This window comes from Ascaphus truei, unplaced genomic scaffold, assembly GCF_040206685.1.
Source record: "Ascaphus truei isolate aAscTru1 unplaced genomic scaffold, aAscTru1.hap1 HAP1_SCAFFOLD_1204, whole genome shotgun sequence".
Lineage (NCBI taxonomy): Eukaryota > Metazoa > Chordata > Amphibia > Anura > Ascaphidae > Ascaphus > Ascaphus truei.
This window is the reverse complement of record NW_027454075.1, coordinates 20,140-31,766: the sequence shown is the minus strand read 5'-3', so window position 1 is coordinate 31,766 and position 11,627 is coordinate 20,140. Positions and strand designations below refer to the sequence as shown.

Sequence of the window (11,627 nt, the reverse complement as noted above, 5' to 3'; positions counted from 1 at the left end):
TGTAAATCTAAATCTCAATCAATGTAAATCAAAATCTCAATCAATGTAAATCTAAATCTCAATCAATGTAAATCTAAATCTCAATCAATGTAAATCTAAATGTAAATCTAAATCTCAATCAATGTAAATCTAAATTTCAATCAATGTAAATCTAAATCTCAACCAATGTAAATCTCAATCAATGTAAATGTAAATCTCAATCAATGTAAATCTAAATCTCAACCAATGTAAATCTAAATCTCAACCAATGTAAATCTAAATCTCAATCAATGTAAATCTAAATCTCAATCAATGTAAATCTAAATCTCAATCAATGTAAATCTAAATGTAAATCTAAATCTCAATCAATGTAAATCTAAATCTCAATCAATGTAAATCTAAATCTCAATCAATGTAAATCTAAATCTCAATCAATGTAAATCTAAATATCAATCAATGTAAATCTAAATATCAATCAATGTAAATCTAAATCTCAATCAATGTAAATCTAAATCTCAATCAATGTAAATCTAAATCTCAATCAATGTAAATCTAAATGTGAATCTAAATCTCTATCAATGCAAATCTAAATCTCAATCAATGTAAATCTCAATCAATGTAAATCTAAATGTAAATCTCAATCAATGTAAATCTAAATCTTAATCAATGTAAATCTCAATCTCAATCAATGTAAATCTAAATGTAAATCTAAATCTCAATCAATGTAAATCTAAATCTCAATCAATGTAAATCTAAATGTAAATCTAAATCTCTATCAATGTAAATCTAAATGTAAATCTAAATCTCTATCAATGTAAATCTAAATATAAATCTAAATCTCTATCAATTTAAATCTAAATGTAAATCTAAATCTCAATTAATGTAAATCTAAATGTAAATCTAAATCTCAATCAATGTAAATCTAAATCTCAATCAATGTAAATCTAAATGTGAATCTAAATCTCAATCAATGTAAATCTCAATCAATGTAAATCTAAATCTCAATCAATGTAAATCTAAATCTCAATCAATGTAAATCTCAATCTCAATCAATGTAAATCTAAATCTCAATCAATGTAAATCTAAATCTCAATCAATGTAAATCTAAATCTCAATCAATGTAAATCTCAATCAATGTAAATCTAAATGTAAATCTCAATCAATGTAAATCTAAATCTCAATCAATGCAAATCTAAATCTCAATCAATGTAAATCTAAATCTCAATCAATGTAAATCTCAATCTCAATCAATGTAAATCTCAATCTCAATCAATGTAAATCTCAATCAATGTAAATCTAAATCTCAATCAATGTAAATCTAAATCTCAATCAATGTAACTCTAAATCTCAATCAATGTAAATCTAAATCTAAATCAATGTAAATCTAAATCTCAATCAATGTAAATCTAAATCTCAATGTAAATCTAAATCTCAATCAATGTAAATCAAAATCTCAATCAATGTAAATCAATGTAAATCTCAATCAATTTAAATCTAAATCTCAATCAATGTAAATCTAAATCTCAATCAATGTAAATCTAAATCTCAATGTAAATCAAAATCTCAATCAATGTAAATCTAAATCTCAATCAATGTAAATCTCAATCAATGTAAATCTAAATCTCAATCAATGTAAATCTAAATCTCAATGTAAATCTAAATCTCAATCAATGTAAATCTAAATATCAATCAATGTAAATCTAAATCTCAATCAATGTAAATCTAAATCTCAATCAATGTAAATCTAAATCTCAATCAATGTAAATCTAAATCTCAATCAATGTAAATCTAAATCTCAATCAATGTAAATCTAAATCTCAATCAATTTAAATCTAAATGTAAATCTAAATCTCAATTAATGTAAATCTAAATGTAAATCTAAATCTCAATCAATGTAAATCTAAATGTGAATCTAAATCTCAATCAATGTAAATCTCAATCTCAATCAATGTAAATCTCAATCAATGTAAATCTAAATCTCAATCAATGTAAATCTAAATCTTAATCAATGTAAATCTCAATCTCAATCAATGTAAATCTAAATCTCAATCAATATAAATCTAAATCTCAATCAATGTAAATCTAAATCTCAATCAATGTAAATCTAAATCTCAATCAATGTAAATCTAAATCTCAATCAATGTAAATCTAAATGTAAATCTAAATCTCAATCAATGTAAATCTAAATCTCAATCAATGTAAATCTAAATCTCAATCAATGTAAATCTCAATCAATTTAAATCTAAATCTCAATCAATTTAAATCTAAATCTCAATCAATGTAAATCTAAATGTAAATCTCAATCAATGTAAATCTAAATCTCTATCAATGTAAATCTAAATCTCTATCAATTTAAATCTAAATGTAAATCTAAATCTCAATTAATGTAAATCTAAATGTAAATCTAAATCTCAATCAATGTAAATCTAAATCTCAATGTAAATATAAATCTTAATCAATGTAAATCTAAATCTCAATCAATATAAATCTAAATCTCAATCAATGTAAATCTAAATCTCAATCAATGTAAATCTAAATCTCAATCAATATAAATCTAAATCTCAATCAATGTAAATCTAAATCTCAATCAATGTAAATCTAAATGTAAATCTAAATCTCAATCAATGTAAATCTAAATCTCAATCAATGTAAATCTCAATCAATTTAAATCTAAATCTCAATCAATGTAAATCTAAATGTAAATCTAAATCTCAATCAATGTAAATCTAAATCTCTATCAATGTAAATCTAAATCTCTATCAATTTAAATCTAAATGTAAATCTAAATCTCAATTAATGTAAATCTAAATGTAAATCTAAATCTCAATCAATGTAAATCTAAATCTCAATCAATGTAAATCTAAATGTGAATCTAAATCTCAATCAATGTAAATCTAAATCTCAATCAATGTAAATCTAAATCTCAATCAATGTAAATCTAAATCTCAATCAATTTAAATCTAAATCTCAATCAATGTAAATCTAAATGTAAATCTAAATCTCAATCAATGTAAATCTAAATCTCAATCACTGTAAATCAATGTAAATCTCAATCAATTTAAATCTAAATCTCAATCAATGTAAATCTAAATCTCAATCAATGTAAATCTAAATCTCAATCAATGTAAATCTAAATCTCAATCAATGTAAATCTAAATCTCAATCAATGTAAATCTAAATCTCAATCAATGTAAATCTAAATATCAATCAATGTAAATCTAAATCTCAATCAATGTAAATCTCAATCTCAATCAATGTAAATCTAAATCTCAATCAATGTAAATCTAAATCTCAATCAATGTAAATCTAAATCTCAATCAATGTAAATCTAAATCTCAATCAATGTAAATCTAAATCTCAATCAATGTAAATCTCAATCAATGTAAATCTAAATCTCAATCAATGTAAATCTAAATGTAAATGTAAATCTAAATCTCAATCAATGTAAATCTAAATCTCAATCAATGTAAATCTAAATCTCAATCAATGTAAATCTCAATCAATGTAAATCTCAATCAATGTAAATCTAAATCTCAATCAATGTAAATCTAAATCTCAATCAATGTAAATCTAAATCTCAATCAATGTAAATCTAAATCTCAATCAATTTAAATCTAAATGTAAATCTAAATCTCAATCAATGTAAATCTAAATCTCAATCAATGTAAATCTCAATCAATTTAAATGTAAATCTCAATCAAGCGGTGACACTACAGCTTCCTTTTGGACCATTGGAGTGATGCTTGGGTGGCAGCCATATGGATTTCCCAAAAGGGGACCAGAACACTGGCGCCCAAAAATATCAAGATCTCAAGAACCAGGGGGTCTCCAGAGCGAAAAACAGTGCGGTTCAGCTCAGTGGGACCCACTGCTTCACATACTGTGTAACATAACGAATTAAATGTTGAGTTGGCTTTAAGTTTTATCTGGGAAGTTGCGCTCATGGAGAAGGTAACCCGTTGCATCACTGCACCGTGGCACTCATGGTTTGGGTGTATTGCTACTTATATTTGTGAAGCTCCCCAGCTCATCTCTCTCTATTTTATTAATTATCATTTGATGTTATTCAATAGTGTCTGTAACGACCCTACAATAAATGAAAAAACAAATGTGGGGCTTGTAAATGGCAGACGTTTGGTGGCATATGTTAGGTGGGACTGCACCGTCACCGCTAATCTCCATCATACTCCATTCCAGATCTAGGGAAAGCGGAAGAGGAGACGGTGTTTGATCCAACTTCCTTAGACCCCGAACTCTGCGAAAGCTGCTACGGAGCCGAGACTGAAGATATCCGGTAATTGCATGTCAACCTTTTTACAGTGCTGGGGTTCCTGGCTCCCGCCGGCACTTCCGTGTCACGTGATCGCCCATGGGGCTGTCGCATGACGCAACTGGTGCATGGATGCCAGAAACATAAGTGGAGTAGTTGGCCCACGGATAGGGCCTTCACCGCCAACGGACAGTTGGCTGCTGCTGTTTAGCCGCTGGCCAGTTTTTGGTATTGAGGTAGGTGATTAGGAGTTAGGTTTTTTTTTTTTTTTTAGGGTATGGGTTTACCGGTTTCGGGTTTAGAGAACGGCCTTTCTGGGTTACCCTTTTTAGGGTAGACGTCCACGACGATTTGTCCTACACGTCGGCCTGAACTTCCCCTGCAACATACTAAAGTGGCCAGGCCGTACTAGGTATGTCAAAAGGGAGCTGTGAAGGTTATATAGGGGAGCGGATCTCACCCCGGAGAGCGTGTGCCAATGGAAATGTCACCGCATCCGGTGACGTTTTGAAGGTGGCAGTCCCTTGTAGCTTACAAATAAACATACCGGTACAATCCCACGCAGCAAACTGTACAGAAAACCTTTTGTAAAGAATGGACCAACTGAATTGGCTTCTTTAAATGAATCAAATTGTGCGGAAAGCAAAAGATCTGTCTGCCATGGGTTCCCTGTAAAGTAATTACACGTGGTATTTCTTTGGGGCATTTCCATGGTGAGGGGTTTGCCAATGAAGTGTTTTCTTTCCCCTTGTCCCACCCTGTCCTTATCGGAGAACCAATAAAGATTAGGGGGGCAGAGGAGAGGGGGCTCTGTCTGTGTAAACTCTTGTTTAAAAACTCGGGTGACATGAGTTTGCCCTCTTTAGATGCTCTGGCAGGTTGGGGTATGGCTGAGATGTTTCCATTTTCTGTGATAGTAGGTAGACCTATATTAAGTGTGTGTTGGGTGTAATTGTGATCATGTCAAGGAAGCGTTTTTTATTTATTTTTTTATGATCGTAACGTTAAAATTGTTGGTTATTTGCAAGTTCTGTAGGGCTTGAGGATGCGATCTATCGCGTTAGATAGTGTCCCGTGTGTGTATATATCTGTCGTGGTGTTTGGTCCTTTGCCGTTATGTTTTAACTCAAGAGTTGCAATTCCAATGATTATAAATATTATTTATATTCTAATATGTTGGTAATCCTTTGCAGACGGTATGCTTGAATATATATTCATACTACTATTATAAATAATGATGTCTCGTGTTGGCTGGGTGGGCTCCTTCACATAATTCTTTCTGCCTTTGGTAGATAGGCCGCTGACCACAGCATTGTGAGGTCACGTGAGCTCATCAGTGACATCATAACGCAGTGTGTTGGTTAGCTATAAATGCTGGAGCCTGCTAGGCGCAGTTATCAGACATTGGTTGGCATGGAGCAGAGGAGGTGAAGGGTTTCGTTGTGCCAGCATCAGCTTGGTTAACGCCAATAACATCCTGAGAACCAATACAGGTAGAGAGAGGTGTGCAGCTTATTCTAACAAGGGGCAGGGTTGAATTCGGGATGTTTTTTCTTAATTGGGTGAATATTCCCCTAAATCACATAAACAGAGTGACTAGTCGCTCACCTAGTAGTATTAAAAAAAGAATCTGTCTCGAGTTTCCTAGCTGTTGGCCTCTCCACCCCAACAAGAACGTCGACGGCTGGCGCAAGGTGGCTCTGTCACGTTCCGCGGCTGGCTCGGTTAATTTAAAATTGTTCAACCGTTTCAATTTGTGCTACGAACGATCAAATAAAAATATCACTTGTGAGCACGTTAACAGGTCTGCAACCCTGCCTTTTCCCATTATCTAACAGGATACTATGCTTCCACTACAGCTAGGGATTCTGGGTAATGACATGCAAATGAGCACTCGGTTTCCCCTTTTGCTTCTTATCCATTTTAACATGGGACCCATATAAGCTTCTGCCTGCTGCATTACACAGTTTTGCAGCACAGCCGGGGTTACAGAAGTACAGAGCCTGTAACCTACTCACAGACAGCTTTGCAGCACAGCCGGGGTTACAGAAGTACAGAGCCTGTAACCTACTCACATGATCCTACCCATGTTTTTCCTTTGCCAGAATATTCTTTAAATCCTAGAGAATATAAAAGCAACTCGCAATACCGGCGATTTACCTTGGCATTTTATGACATAAAGCAGATGACTTTTTGTGCTCGGAGTACACAATGGTTGGGCGCCACGCTGGCATCGCGTTCTAAGCGGATTCGCGTTGTAACGGGGTTGAGCTGTATCATTGTTATTGATTTGTTTCAGGTTTTCCAATGCTTCTGATCACTTTAAGGAGACTTAATATTATGAAAAGTGTATAGGTCAGACAGCACCCCCTTGGAATGGAACGGGTATCAATATATACAAATACCGGTGCAACAGGAACAAAGAGGGACCCCAATTCCCTCTAGGTTAATGGTAAAAAATAAAGGTGGTTCCCAGCACTGAAAACATATTATTTGGTAAGGGCGGTAACGGGCACGTGTTAAATGATGAAAAAAACGCAATATTTGTTGCTGATAAAAGATATAGTGTGTGTACAGAAGGATGCAATATTCCATCTCATACAAAATATATCCGGTGATACACATCACTCGGATCATACACCAACAAGGACAATAACAGTACGATATATACAGAATATGTATCAAAATCAACACTAGTATGTATGCGCTCCGATACTTATCCACTACAAGGACTCGAGGAGAAAATCCCACGAGCATGGGGCAAGGGAACACGCAATTAAACAAGGGGGGCAACGTTTCGGGGCACTAACCCAGTCTTCAGATTAGTTCCCACGTGTCAAATACAGGTGGCACTTCCCTTCTCCTAAAAAGTGCCCCTCAAAATGCCTAGATCTGCGGCGTCCCAGCTCATCGGAGTCACAGCGCGTGTGAGACGCGTGTAATTGTGTGCTATTACTCAGGTTTGTTTCCTTTTGCTCTTTTTCTTCCTGTTTTTGGTTGTGTATCTAGTTTGTGTGTTCACTCAGACGTGCTCATTTTGATACATATTCTGTATATATTCTCCTGCGATTGTCCGTGTCGCTTTAGGACCTGAGTGGTGTATCACATTGTTGACCTTTTTTTGTATGAGATGTAATATTGCATGTTTCTGTACACACTCACATCAGTAACAAATGTTCTATTGTTTTTTTCACTTAACGCGTGTGACCGTTCTTATTAACATATCTCTCGAGTGCTGGGAACCACCTTATTTTCTTAAATTAGATTATGATTCTAGAATGTGTTTCCTAGTTCTTTGCAGTTATTGTTTCACACATTCTGTCACTCGTAATAACATGGTTGTGTTATCTGGTTCCTCGCAGGTGTTGTAACTCCTGCGATGATGTCCGCGAGGCGTACCGAAGGAAAGGCTGGGCGTTCAAGACTCCGGACTCCATAGCCCAGTGTAAGCGGGAGGGTTCAGCCAGAAGATGGAAGAGCAGAGGAACGAGGGCTGCCAAGTGTACGGGTTTCTAGAAGTCAACAAGGTAAGTGCTCCTCACACGTCTCCCATATTAAGACCAATGTGACTCGATTGTCAGATCCTGCTCCTGCCTTGTAACACCATATATACAGGAGGGACTTCATAATCTTGTTACTAGGGGAGAGAAAGTAGGAGGCGTAGGACAAGACTTCACCCGTATACTTTAATATAAATAGTGTCCATCCGAAAACAATAAAAATGACTTATTTTTATATCTGACACTAAATTGTTTTATTCTTTTACATGTAGATATATACTAAAAGGAGAATGAAATCATAAACTAGTGTCCTAATATACATAAAAACGTGTATCCATTTATACACATATATACACACGTATATTAATGTATTTGTAAACATGTAGGTATTCAGACGTCTGTCTGTACTGCACCGACACACTTTATTCGAGCAAATACCCAGTATGTACCTGGCAGATACCTGGAATGCGCCGCTCCTCACCTCTGACAAGCCCCGTTGCGTTTGCCTTCCCAGCCTGGGTTCATGCCTGGCTGACGGGCGGCTGATCTGTTAAATGATAATGATTAGGATTTAATAGGCTGAAATGCTTCGCGTGTCTACCAGATGGCATAAATTCATGAATTGTAATGCAGTATATATATATATACTGTGCAGTTTCGCAGCCAGCGGGAATAAAATGCTTCAATCCATGCTTGGAAAATACCTCAATGCACTCGGGCAGAAAACAGTCACAAACCTCAATAAACCCGGGTATACCCGAATTCGTGGGACTAGCCGAGCTCGAATAAAGTGTGTCGCCAGTGTATATTGATGTATACAGTATGTAGATGGTTAAAACATGCAAAAATATATAAATATTGTGTGACGAGTGAGAATTAAAATGTGCGAATAAGTGTGAAAAAATAAAATACTGCACATTCCAAATAGAAAAAAACGTATCTACAGATGTATCAAAGAACAAAAAGTGGGGAAGAAGTGCCACGAAATGATACACTGACTTCCAAAGTCTCGTAACTTAAAAGGAAATCTTCATTACTAAACAAGCGTGAAAAACTGCACTCGCGTGCTAGATACCCTTTAACCCTTCCACTGCCAAGGGTACTTTGCAAAGCAACTACAGCGGAAGAGTTGAGGAATGTTTGGGTTGAGGGCAGCAGCAGTGTCACAGGTGCAGATAACACATTGTTGCTCTGCTTTGCGTTCGGTGTACATGCAGAGAAGTGCCAAACTGTCCCGCATGCAGGCGTGGAATTGTAAGCATTTCCTGCCCCCCAGACTGGATTCCTTGGGAAACGCTTCGGCAAGCTTCAAAGGGTTAAAAACGTCGCTAGAGGAGTCTTCCATTTTGCCAGTTCGCAGCTTTCAGCTGCTTGTCCCATCTATAGTCTCCAAAAGAAAAGCCGTTCCCTTTATAAATAAATGTATCCCCCCCCCAACCCCCCGTCTCCTGGGTATGATGCAGGGGGTCTCCTGAGCTGAACCGCGTTGATTCCAGCTTCGGGGACCCCCTGCACCCTGAGATTCTGACCTCTAAAGGTGCTGCCGGTATGTAATGCGGGATTAAAGGTTCGGAGGCCAATAGGAAGCCACAAGGGATGGCGTTGGCCAGCTGGACTTTAAACTTCCATATTGCATGCCCATCCGGGGCCCTCTCAGAGGTAAGTACCTCTGGGAGCAGGGGGTCCCCGGAGCTCGAATTAACACCATTCAGCTCTGAGGACCCCCTGCTTCCAAACTAGGGTTAAAAAATAAATAAAAGTAAAGACTTCAGTGGAAATTAGCCTTAAGCGAAACTAGCGATTTTTGTGGAGCATTTTGCCAATAAGCTCGTCCAGAGGCATGGAGTCCCCCCATGACGAATCGCGGGCAGACCCTTACTCCCACTCATATGGCACATTCCACGCTTTGCGAGCTCGGGCGACCCTTTCGCCCGTTCCTAGTTCTGCGGGAAGGTCATTGCAGGTGTTCGAAGCCATAACCAAACCAATGTGTTTCTTTGCAACAGGTCGCTGGAAACTTTCACTTCGCGCCCGGGAAAAGTTTCCAGCAGTCCCATGCCCACGGTAAGTGAGGCCTTCGGGTGACCTGTCGTGTTGATATTGGGTCATGTTCGATGGCTGGGGAAAGACACCTCCTGTGGCGCTGAGGAATGGTTTAATTGTGATTGTAGACAAAGTTCTTTTCTTGATGGATTCCTCAAGAGAAAAAGAGAAAACAAGCATACACACTGTGGGGTCCTGAGTCTGTATGGGGACTGCACCTTAGTGTTGGGGGGTATCACAGTTACAGCATGAGCTGCCAGGTGACACAGCAGCAAGGCATTGTGGGGAGTGACTTTGGAAGCTCCCGCAGTGAGTAAGAGTGATTTACCCCACTCCCCCTCTCCCACTGCTGCCTTCACACACTGAGGGGCAGTTAGGTGGTTTATTAAGCATATGTTTTCCCCACAGGCTCAGGACCCTTTACTGCCTGGGATCACTCACACAGTGTAATTAGTGAGATGGCGATGAGATTTATTAATTGGGAGTTTTGGGGGACTATTTTCTAGCAGAGGGAGCACAGGGTAACAAAGTTTGGGAAATGCTGGTCTACACCATAAAACCCATTGGGAAAGACTATAAAAGACCACCATATTTACAACTTGGAGGAGAGGGGGATATGAGAACGTTCTAACATGGAGGGTTGCAACAAAGTAGAGGAAGGAAGCCCACTGTATCTCAGAGAAAAGTGTTATAACAAGAAGCCACGCTCGGAAACTGGGGGGTGGAAGGCTCCGTGAAAATGTGAAGTCGTTCGTCACGGAAATGGTGGTATATTTGTGGAATTGGCTCTCAGCAGAAGTGGTATAAGGCTAATGTAGTAAGAGGATTCAAACATGCTTGTGATGGACATTAGGCCATCGTAAATATGAGTGCCAAGGATCTAGTAGGGTTGGAGTTTGACAGCTGATAGGAAAATGGACAGACTGGGTGGGCAAAGTGGTTCTTGCAACAAGATTTACACTGACCAGTGGGTGACCAAAACAAGGGGTTGTTTAACCAGGATGCTCTAGTTACCCAAAAGAATTAAAGGTTGTGTACTAATGTCAGTCTCTGCTGTCTTATCTTAATCAGGACTGTTCCGTGTTGTATAATTAAGACCTCTCCTCTCCCCTCTGCCTACTTTTCTGTGCAGTACACGCAGTTGAGTAAGTGTTACAGAATACTGTCTATTCTCCATCTCGCTATACCTATTCTGTACAGGGGGCTTTGGCAAGCTGACTTTGGGACCAATTCATTCAAGACCTCACAGAATTGTGCCGTGTTCATTATGTAGTTATTGCATGGCTAAACAGGGCCAACCTGCCTTTTTTGGATGCACTTCTGTGAGAGATGTACATTTGCTAAACCCATAAAGCAAATTCGCGGGAAGCCATTTGTCCACTGCGGCGGCCGGTGCGGGAAAATGGTGGTTTCCACTGACCGTCTTTGGAGCACGATCTGCTTCTCAAAGTTGCGTCCCACAATGCTTTGCGTAGCGCTAAGAACTCCATATGTCGCCACCCCCAATATCCCACTGCTGTACACCAGGCTGGGGAAGAAATCCACTTGTCCAGTTTGTCCAGCTCTGTTATGATGTAGAAAGAGGATTGTACCTTGTTAGCCGGTAGAATAGACACTACAAAAGTAGTGTAGAAGTCCTCAGTGGTTAAGTCGTGGTTGTGAGGTGCGCTGGCTTTTAGGAACACAAGTCCTGCTGGGATTTTTTTTAACTAAAAACTGCCTGAAGAGACCCCTGGTTCTGAGAGCTAGCTCTTCTTAACCACAAGTTGGCCATTAAAGGTTTCACTTGTACCCTATGTTTGTCTGATGTATAAATAAGTAATTTAGTATGAATT

The 11,627-nt window shown here is 37.7% G+C and overlaps 1 long non-coding RNA gene across 1 annotated transcript; it reads left to right on the top strand.

The window, feature by feature from the left end:
- The first annotated feature begins 4,035 nt into the window (after positions 1–4,035).
- Positions 4,036–10,412, top strand: LOC142475393 (uncharacterized). The gene is made up of 3 exons (XR_012790917.1): positions 4,036–4,273; positions 7,612–7,776; positions 9,756–10,412. It is a non-coding gene; the product is annotated as an uncharacterized LOC142475393 (long non-coding RNA).
- Positions 10,413–11,627: the final 1,215 nt, after the last annotated feature.